We start from the raw sequence: 8982 nt of genomic DNA on the forward strand, positions 1-8982 counted from the left end.
TTCCGGGGCGGGGCGGCCCTGAGCTCACGGGTGTCTCGTGTACTTCTGGGGCGTCAGCCGGCAAGGCACCGCCAGCCCCGTGTTACGGTCTGAGCCCCTCCGGCTGTCTCGGGTTTATGGAGTCTATGCTGTGTGCCGTGCCTCCTGCCAGGAGCTGTCACGCATTTTGCCGCGTTTGCTCTTCGGCAGCCTGCTGAGTCAGGTGCCGTCGCCCTGAGAGCCCTCGTGTGTCTTGGGCAGGTCTGTGCAGAGGACGCCGTCTCCGACCACGGCTTCGAGTTGGGCTGCCGTTACCTCGCTAAGTGACCTCCAGAAGGCAAGCAGACTTCCTGGGTCTGGGTGTCCCTGTGCGGGATTGGACCTCGGGACTTTCTTGGGGCCGCATCCAGACCCCTTTACTGCCTGGTGCCTCCATCTCCGGCTTCTGGGTGTGCTGGGGGCCAACAGCTCACAGCCGCCCCCTTCTCTGAATAGTTAATTGTCCTTGGGGAACTGCTGCGCCCTGGAAGTTACCACTCCCCAAACGCCTGGAGCTCATGGCTGCCTGGGGTTGCAGTATAAAGGCCCAGCTCCTTTGCCTCCAAGAGAGTTGACTCGTGCTATTCGTGCTCCGAGCTCCTCTGGAATGAAGTTGAAGGTAGTCTTAAGCTAAGACCACATCCCTGCTGCTTTCTCCTGTTTTCTTCACATCCTCCTCCCCAGAGCCTTCCCTTGTTAAGGCTTATGCACCCGACCTCCCTTCTAAGGCTCTCCTTTAAGGAGACTAGGCCCAAGGCAGACTCCAAGGTGTGTCTCCGAGCCTTAAATGTGATGAGTCTATAACGAGTCAGTTTTCCCAAGCTCTGACGATGACAGTCTAAGCTTCTACCACCTTCTCACCAGTACACAGTAACCATGCGCGTTGATAATAACCATTTAATGACAGCTGAGGTTTATCTAGTTTATCACCTGCCGGGCACTAGATCAAGCCCTTTAAATGGGCTATTTTATTTGGTTAACACAACAACACTTTGAAGTAGGTAGTTTTATTATTTTTTATTGCAGACAAAGAAATGATGTCAGAATGTAAAGTAGCATATCCAAAGTAACACAGCTAAACAGCCACAGAGCCAAGATTCAGAGCTATCAGTCTGACTCTGAGCCTGAGCTTTGAATCTCCACACTTTGCTAACATCTCAGAAAAACAAAAAACATCTTCTCCCTTCCAGTGGTTCTTGTTATGGGCTCAATTGGGTGCTCCCCAAAATTCATATATTGAAGGCCTAACCCTCAGTAGGTCATAATGTGATTTTATTTGGAGACAGTGCTTTTAAAGATATAATTAAGTCAAAATGAGGTCATTTGGGTGGGCTCTAATCCTATGTGACTGGTGTCCTTAGAAAAGAGATTGGGACGCACAGGCACGGAGGGAAGACCATGTGCACACATGGTGAGAAGGTGGCCATCTAGGAGCCAAGGAGAAAGGCCTGAGGAGAAACAAACACTACCAACACCTTGATCTTGGACTTCTGGCCTTTGGAACTGTCAGAAAGTAAATTTCTGTTGCTTAAACCACCCAATCTGTGGTACTTTATTATGGCAGCCCTAGCAAATAAATGCAGTCTGTATTAGATTTATATCTCTTCATAACAAATACCACAAACTTAGTAACTTAAAACTAAGTTTTATGATTTATGATCTCAGTGTCTGTGGGTGAGGAGCCTGGGCATAGCTTGGTGGGTCCTCTGCAAGGTTGCATTCGAGGTATTGGCTAGGGCTGTGTTTGCATCTGGAGTCTCGACTGGGGAAGGATCCAGTTCCACTCTCACTCAGGTTGTTGACAGAATTCATTTCCTTGCAGCAGTAGGACTGAGGCCCTGGCTTCCTGCTAGCCGCTAGCCAGAGGCCACCCTTGACTCCTAGACACATAGGCCTCCCTAAATAGCCTTGGACGTTTCTGTGAATTAAAACTATGATATTCTAGGTTTATGTATAAAATAGATAACTAGTGAGAACCGACTGTATAGCACAGAGAACTCTACTTGGTGTTCTGTGGTGACCTGGATGGGAAGGACGTCCAGGAGGGAGGGGATGTATGTGTGCGTAAGGCTGATTCACTTTTCTGTACAGCAGAAGCTAACACAACGTTGTAGAGCAACTATACTCCAGAAACAAACAAACAAACAAAACTCCTAGGTGACACAGAATCAGTGATCCCTGGGAATCCCTCTGGCAGTGTGTCGTTATTCAGCTGGGCATGGCTGGGGGAGATGCAGACACTGGGTGGGGGTCAGACCTTACAGGGGTGCTGAACATCTCTGTTCCTTTTCCTTTCTGGTCCAGGAGTGAGAATCCAGAATAATGAGAGGACAGCCAGCAGGGGAAGGAAGTCCCCGGGAGGCGAGTTGGTCTGTTCGTATTTTCCTTATTTTAACATGCCTTTTGTTATTGTGTGCTTTTGCTAGGAAATCACCAATTTCCTGTGGATTTCCAGTTTGATGCAATAGGTTTCTCTTATTTGAGTTTTAATTTTTCCTCTTTCTCTAGTTTTCAACAGAATTGTCACAATTACGAACAAATATGGGTACCTTATTGTTAACTAAAATCCATATTTTATTTGGGTTCCCTTCGTTCTTCCATTTTGTGTCCTAGGATCCCATCCAGGGTATCCCATGGCATTGAGTCATAATGTCACTTTAGTATGTTTTCGGCTTTGATATTTTCTCACACTGTCCTTCACTCTATGACCTCAGCAGTGTTGAGGTGGACTAGTCAGGTATTTCGTAGATTGTCCCACATTGGGATTTACTTGGTGTTTTTCTTGTGATTAAAATGGGGTCACGGGTTTTGAGGAAGCAGATCACAGGGGTAAAGTGCTTTCTTATGACTTTATATCGTGGGAACATACATCAGGGCAACTTATCACTGTTCATGTTAGCGTTGCCCTTCTGGCTCAGGTAGTGTTTGTCAGATTTTCCCCACTGTGAAGTTCCTTTTTCCCTAAGTCTGTACTGCGTGTCTTCTTTAGGATGAAGCCACTGTGTGGCACCCACACTTCAGGAGAGGGGAGTATTTTATTTACCGCTGCTGTGTACTAACATTTGAAATTGGGCAGTGTGACCCTCCAACTTTGAATTTCTTGTGAAAAATTGTTTTAGCTCTTTGGGGTCTCTAGAAATTCCGTATTTTGGCGTTTCACATTTTGCTCCCCTTCACATGGATGTACCCCAGTTTCCTTATGCATCCATCTACTGAAGACATCCTGATTCCATTTAGGTTTAGACATTATGAGTAGAGTTTCCGTGCACAATAGCATCCTTGTTTTTGTTTGGATAGAGTTTTACAAAGCAGTTGTGTAATTATTGAAGGTGTGAGAAGTTGTGTAATTATCTCAAGGTGTGAGACTTGTTTGGCTTTGGAAAATCCTGCCAAACTGTATCTCAAGGCCGTCTACGCGTTCCATCGGCGATGCAGGAGAGCTGTTGTTCCCCACCCTCCAGTGATCAGGGTCGTCCTTGTGGGAGGAGGTTAGTAGTTCTCATAGGTCCGTATCGCTGTCTTACTTTACTTTGTGATTCCCTAATGGTATATGATGTTGATCATGTTTTTGTCCACTTATTATCTGTTTATCTTCTTTGGCCAGACATCTATTCAGATCTTCACCCATTTTTAATGCAGTTGTTTGTTTTACAGTTCTTTGTATAATTTGAGTACAAATTATCAGATATGTGTTTTGCAAATATTTTTCTCCCAGTTTATTGCTTGTTTTTCAGTTTTCTGGAAAAGGCATTTCACCGAGTAGAAATTTTTAATTTTATAAAGAACACGTTACTGGGATAAACCATAATGGAAAAGAATGTATATATGTGTATAATAACTGAGTCACTTTGCTGTATAGCAGAAATTAACACAACATTGTATGTTTTTTTTTTTTTTGCGGTGCGCGGGCCCCTCACTGTTGTGGCCTCTCCCGTTGCGGAGCAACAGGCTTCGGACGCGCAGGCTCAGCGGCCATGGCTCACGGGTCACAGCCGCTCCGCGGCATGTGGGATCTTCACAGACCGGGGCACGAACCTGCGTCCCCTGCATCGGCAGGCGGACTCTCAACCACTGCGCCACCAGGGAAGCCCTAACACAACATTGTAAATCAACTATACTTCAATAAAAAAAATTACTTTACAAAGAACATGTTACTAACTTTTTTCCTTTTGTGCATTGGCTTTTTGTGTTGTGTGTTAAAAGCCAAGCCTCATGATCTATGTGCCCAAGCCCATGGTCATGTAGATTTTCTTCTATGTTTTCTTTTATAGTTTTTATAGTTTTATATTTTAAATTTGTCTGTGGACACCTTGGAATGACTTTTGGTGTAAGTTGCAAAGTCTGTGTCTACATTCATTTCATTGCATATGGTTTCTGTTTGTTCTATACCTATTTTTCAAGAAGTCATGGCATATTTGCTGCCATATGTTTGAATTTCCAAACATTAGTGGATTCAGCAGGACGGCCAGCAGGGAACTCGGTCTCCTCTGAACTGGGAGTGGGTGCAGCCTGCATTTCCCACTTTGCCAGCACAGGGTGACAAGCCCACTCCTCTTACCAGTGCGCACCTGCCTTTTCTGCACACAGGGCTGGCCCTGTGCACAGCTGACAGGAGCCTGGCCTCCTCAGGAACCTCCAAGGATTTGGCTTCGGGACAGTGCAGGGCTGCATCCACGTTGAGACGAGCTCGGTTTCCTCAGGACTGGCTGGGAGGTGCCTCCCTGGGAGAAAAAGGTGAGGAAAAGGTGGGGAGAAGCTTGCTGTGCTGACTGCCTGGCTGACTGCCTGGGGTGGGTGTCTGTTTCCAGAGGACCCAGCAGAGGAGGGGCTTGATGTGGAAAACTGTGGGTTTTAGTGAGTTTTGTGTGTGCTGCAGTGTCCCGTGTCCTCCTTTGGCTTGTGATGTTCCATTTTCCAGGCAGTTTATTGAGGGGACTGTCCTTTCCCTGGGGTATGTCCTTGGCAGCTTTGGCATAAATTAACTGACCACATGTGTGTGGGCTTATTCTTGGGCTCTCTATTCTATTCTTATGGCCCCTTTGTCTTTTCCTGTGTCATTTCTACACTGTTTGGTTACTGTAGCTTCGTAATATGGTTTGAAGTCAGGGAGTGAGTTTCCTCCAGCTGCTGTTCTCCTTTCTCAGGATCCCCTTGGCTGTTCGGGGTCCTTTGTGTTTCCATACAAATGTCAGGACTGTTTGTTCAGTTTCTGGGAAAAATGCCCTTGGCATTTTTGTAGGAATTGCATTGAATGTGTATATTTGGGTAGAATGAACATTTTAGCACTACTAATTCTTTCTGTCCACAAGCACAGGGTATCTTTCCATTTATTTACGTCTTCAATTTCTTCATCAATGTCATAACATTTTCAGTGTGCAGGTCTTTCACATCTTTGGGTAAGTTTAATCCTAGGTATTTTGTTCTTCTGATGTTACGGTAAATGGGGTTGTTTTCTTAATTTCTCTAATAGATTTTTGGTGGGTTGATGTGGAAAACTGGAATTAGAAATCCCACTGTTTCTACCACATCCAGGTCATCGAGAACACCCAAGATGGGACTTCCCTGGTGGTGCAGTGGTTAAGAGTCCACCTGCCAATGCACGGGACGTGGGTTCGATCCCTGGTCCACGAAGATCCCACATGCCGCGGGGCAACTAAGCCCGTGAGCCACAACTACTGAGCCCGCGTGCGGCAACTACTGAAGCCCGTGCACCTAGAGCCCGTGCTCCTCAACAAGAGAAGCCACCGCAATGAGAAGCCCACGCACGGCAACGAAGAGTAGCCCCCGCTTTCCGCAACTAGAGAAAGCCTGCGTGCAGCAACGAAGACCCAACGCAACCATAAATAAATAAATTAATTAATTAAAAAAAAAAACTAGACTGTCTTTTCTAATCTGCATGTGTTCAGTGTACAATTCTTGTACACCTTTTCCCTCACCTCTATTGGAGGCTGATTCAGAACACATACAACCTCCTGGAGAAACTTGCCCCAACCCTGCTATGTACTGCCACCTAGCTGGCCTGGTACTGAGTCACCAAAAACTTTTGTTCTTTACTTGATTCTTAATTCCTTTAGAATTCATTACTTTACTGTTATAAATGTTTATTGTCCTTGTAATAAATCTTTTAATAAATCATTTTTATTTTAAAAATAAAATATTGTACTTTAATTACTCCATAGATGAGTGATGAATGGATCACACTTGACATATGATTGTAATCTTTTTATAATTATTAAAGTAATACACACATGTTATAAAAAATTGAAATATGACCTAAAGAAAAGAGGTTTGCCAACCCCGCCCCCAGAGGTGGCCATCTTGAACGGTGTGGTGCATCTCTCTCAGGGTCTGTCTGTCTCTGTCTGTCTCTGTCTCTCACACACAAGCAGATTTGTTTACATTTCTGTTGATTTCACATCTGTGTGGTCTTACAGATGGGATCCTGGATGCAGATGGTTGGTCCTCGTGCTTCCCACCTGAAGTCTCCCCTGGAATCAGGGGAGTGGGGGCATTTGAGGGCATTTCCCTCAAAGTATGCCTTAGTGACATTGATTATTTTGAATTAATGTTACTTAAGAAAAGAGCCATGCAAGAGAGACACTTTTTACCTCTTTTTTCTTTTTAGGAAGAAATAAATCTCTCCTGTGAAAGGTACCCCCCTGGGGGCTGAGACCTGAGGGCAGACGGCTGCAGGCATGCTGGCCCCTGCAAATCAATTCATTTTGGGAACCTTCTGTCGAGACTACTGAGGTGCCAGTTAGCTTTGTGGTGACCAAAGGCAACTCCTGTCTCTGCCTGTTTCTGAGAAAAGGCCTGAGCCTGAGCCATTATAGATTCTCTGGATTTCTTGGCATATGGACTGACCTGCACCCTCTCATCCTGACAGACCCCTTGTAGAAACACCTTCACTTTAAGAGTTCTTTCACCTCATCCAGAAAATAAACAAATTCCCCATCCCCATACCCAACAAACAAGGAGACAGATATCCATCTGCTTTCCTACCTCAGTCACTTCAGAGAGTCGCTCTCTTGGAAATACCTTAAGCTCAATGACATACCGCCGTCTCCCTTTCTCTGGCACCATGCCAACCCCGGGTGAGCCCCGTCTTATGTGGGCACGACGGCACCACTCAGGTGAGCCGGAGACAGTACCCCAAAGTGGCCTGGTGGTACCACCGTACATTGAAAATGACCTACACACCAAATCGGCCTTAAACATGGTGGTCCAGAGACCAGGGGTGTGCATGTGCCTCTGATGAAATCACTGCTCAGGAGACCCCAGCATCTATCATCCGTCTTCTCCACGTTCTTCTGACCTTTGCTCTTCCTCTTTTCAGCTGATATCTTGCTAGATTGTTCATGGACAAATTAGATCCCATCTGGCAAAAGCAGAATCATCTTCCCAACACATGAGAACAGGCACGGGCCCGCACCCATCTTATCCCTCCTTGCTTGCCCCGCCTGTCATGTCAGAAACGTGTCCCTCCTCCTGTCAGAAGCCAGACGCCAGGTAAAGGACTTAGATGTAAAGGAAACCAGAATATTGTCTTGAGCTACTGACACTTCAAAAAAACAAAGCAAAAACAACTCCCCCCCCCCCCACAATACAGCAGGTGCAGAAGGGCGTTCTGAACCTTCTCCTCTTCCTTCCTGGAAGCAGCAGATAACATGTCCCCCCCCCCCCCCCGCCACTGCACCCCCACCCCCAGAGGAAGACGCCTTCCCTCTGCTGGAAGGAGAGTGACATTGCGATCGTCAAGGGCAGACAGTGGAGAGTGAGAGAATTCTGTACAAACAGACCTTGTTCAACATAATTCTCAACCTCCTTGCCTCCCCACATAGTGTAGGTCCTTTTCCACAATCGTCTCTCTGTGTTCAACCCAACAGAAAAGAATTTAGGTTTCGCCACTTCTCTGGGTCTTTCTTCATTTCCTTAGGAGGGCGCCCTGGGTCAGGGAAAACTTGTGGGAAATAAATGTGTATGGTTCCGTCCTGTGAGTCTGTTTCACGCCCATTTAATTCTCAGGACCAGCCGTCAGCTCTAAGAGGGTGGAGGTCAGGTTCGGTCTCGGCCACATCTTCCCTGCCGGCATCTTTGAATTCTACCTCCTTCCTTGGCTTGACTCCTCAGCATGCGGACATGCTCTCAGCGACCATCTTCAGAAGCTCTGTGAACGTGGGCTCTGTCTTTCAAAATGAAACGCATTCTTCCTCTACGATCCAGCCCTCAAACTCCTTGGTACTGATGGACCTAAATGAGTCGAATGCTTCCATCTACACAGAAACCTGCGCCCGGACGTTTACGGCAGCTTTATTCATAACTGCCAGAACTTGGAAGCAACCAAGATGTCCTTCGGGGGGTGAATGGACAGATAGACGGGGCTCCATCCATGCAGCAGAATGTTCTTCGCACTGAAAAGAAAAATGAGAGAGAGAGGGAGCCACGGGGTGACAGGTGGGGCACCTTAACTGCATGTCACTCACTGAAAGAAGCCAATCTGGAAAGGTGCCACAGCTGAGGGTACCAACTACCTATGACATTTGGGAAAAGGCGAACCACGGAAAGGGTGGGTTGCTAGGGGTTTGTGGCGGGGTTAAGGGGTGGGGTATGATAAACAGCTCAAGCACAGAGGATTTTCAAGGCAGTGAAACTATTCATTGTGATACATTCATGGCGAGATACGTTTGTCAAAACCCATAGAATGTACAACACCAGCAGTGAACCCTAGTGTAAACTCTGGACTCTGATGACCATGATGTGTCCATGTAGATTCAGCGATAATGACCAACACACAGAATGTTGATAGGATAGTTGGGGAGAGGGAAACTCTGAGCACCTGTGTGGGTGGGGGGGAGGGGGTGGATGGAGAGAGCAGTAACAGCAGAGCAGGGGGCACGTGGCACCTCTCTGTACTCTGCCCAATTTTGCTGTGAATTCAAAACTTCTTTAAAAAAATAAACCCCA

The 8982-nt window shown here is 46.5% G+C and overlaps 1 long non-coding RNA gene across 4 annotated transcripts; it reads left to right on the forward strand.

Moving 5' to 3' along the window:
* Positions 1-14: 14 nt before the first annotated feature.
* On the forward strand, positions 15-5891 carry LOC132426232 (uncharacterized). Of its 4 annotated transcripts, XR_011246494.1 has the most exons (7): positions 15-316; positions 475-637; positions 2323-2387; positions 3376-3506; positions 3967-4121; positions 4606-4752; positions 5551-5891. It is a non-coding gene; the product is annotated as an uncharacterized lncRNA (long non-coding RNA). The 4 variants fall into 4 exon arrangements; XR_009519645.1 differs by lacking the exon at positions 15-316 and having other exon boundaries at positions 327-637; positions 2323-2391; XR_009519644.1 differs by lacking the exon at positions 15-316 and having other exon boundaries at positions 327-637.
* Positions 5892-8982: the final 3091 nt, after the last annotated feature.

The sequence above is a fragment of the Delphinus delphis genome, chromosome 5 (genome assembly GCF_949987515.2).
Source record: "Delphinus delphis chromosome 5, mDelDel1.2, whole genome shotgun sequence".
Lineage (NCBI taxonomy): Eukaryota > Metazoa > Chordata > Mammalia > Artiodactyla > Delphinidae > Delphinus > Delphinus delphis.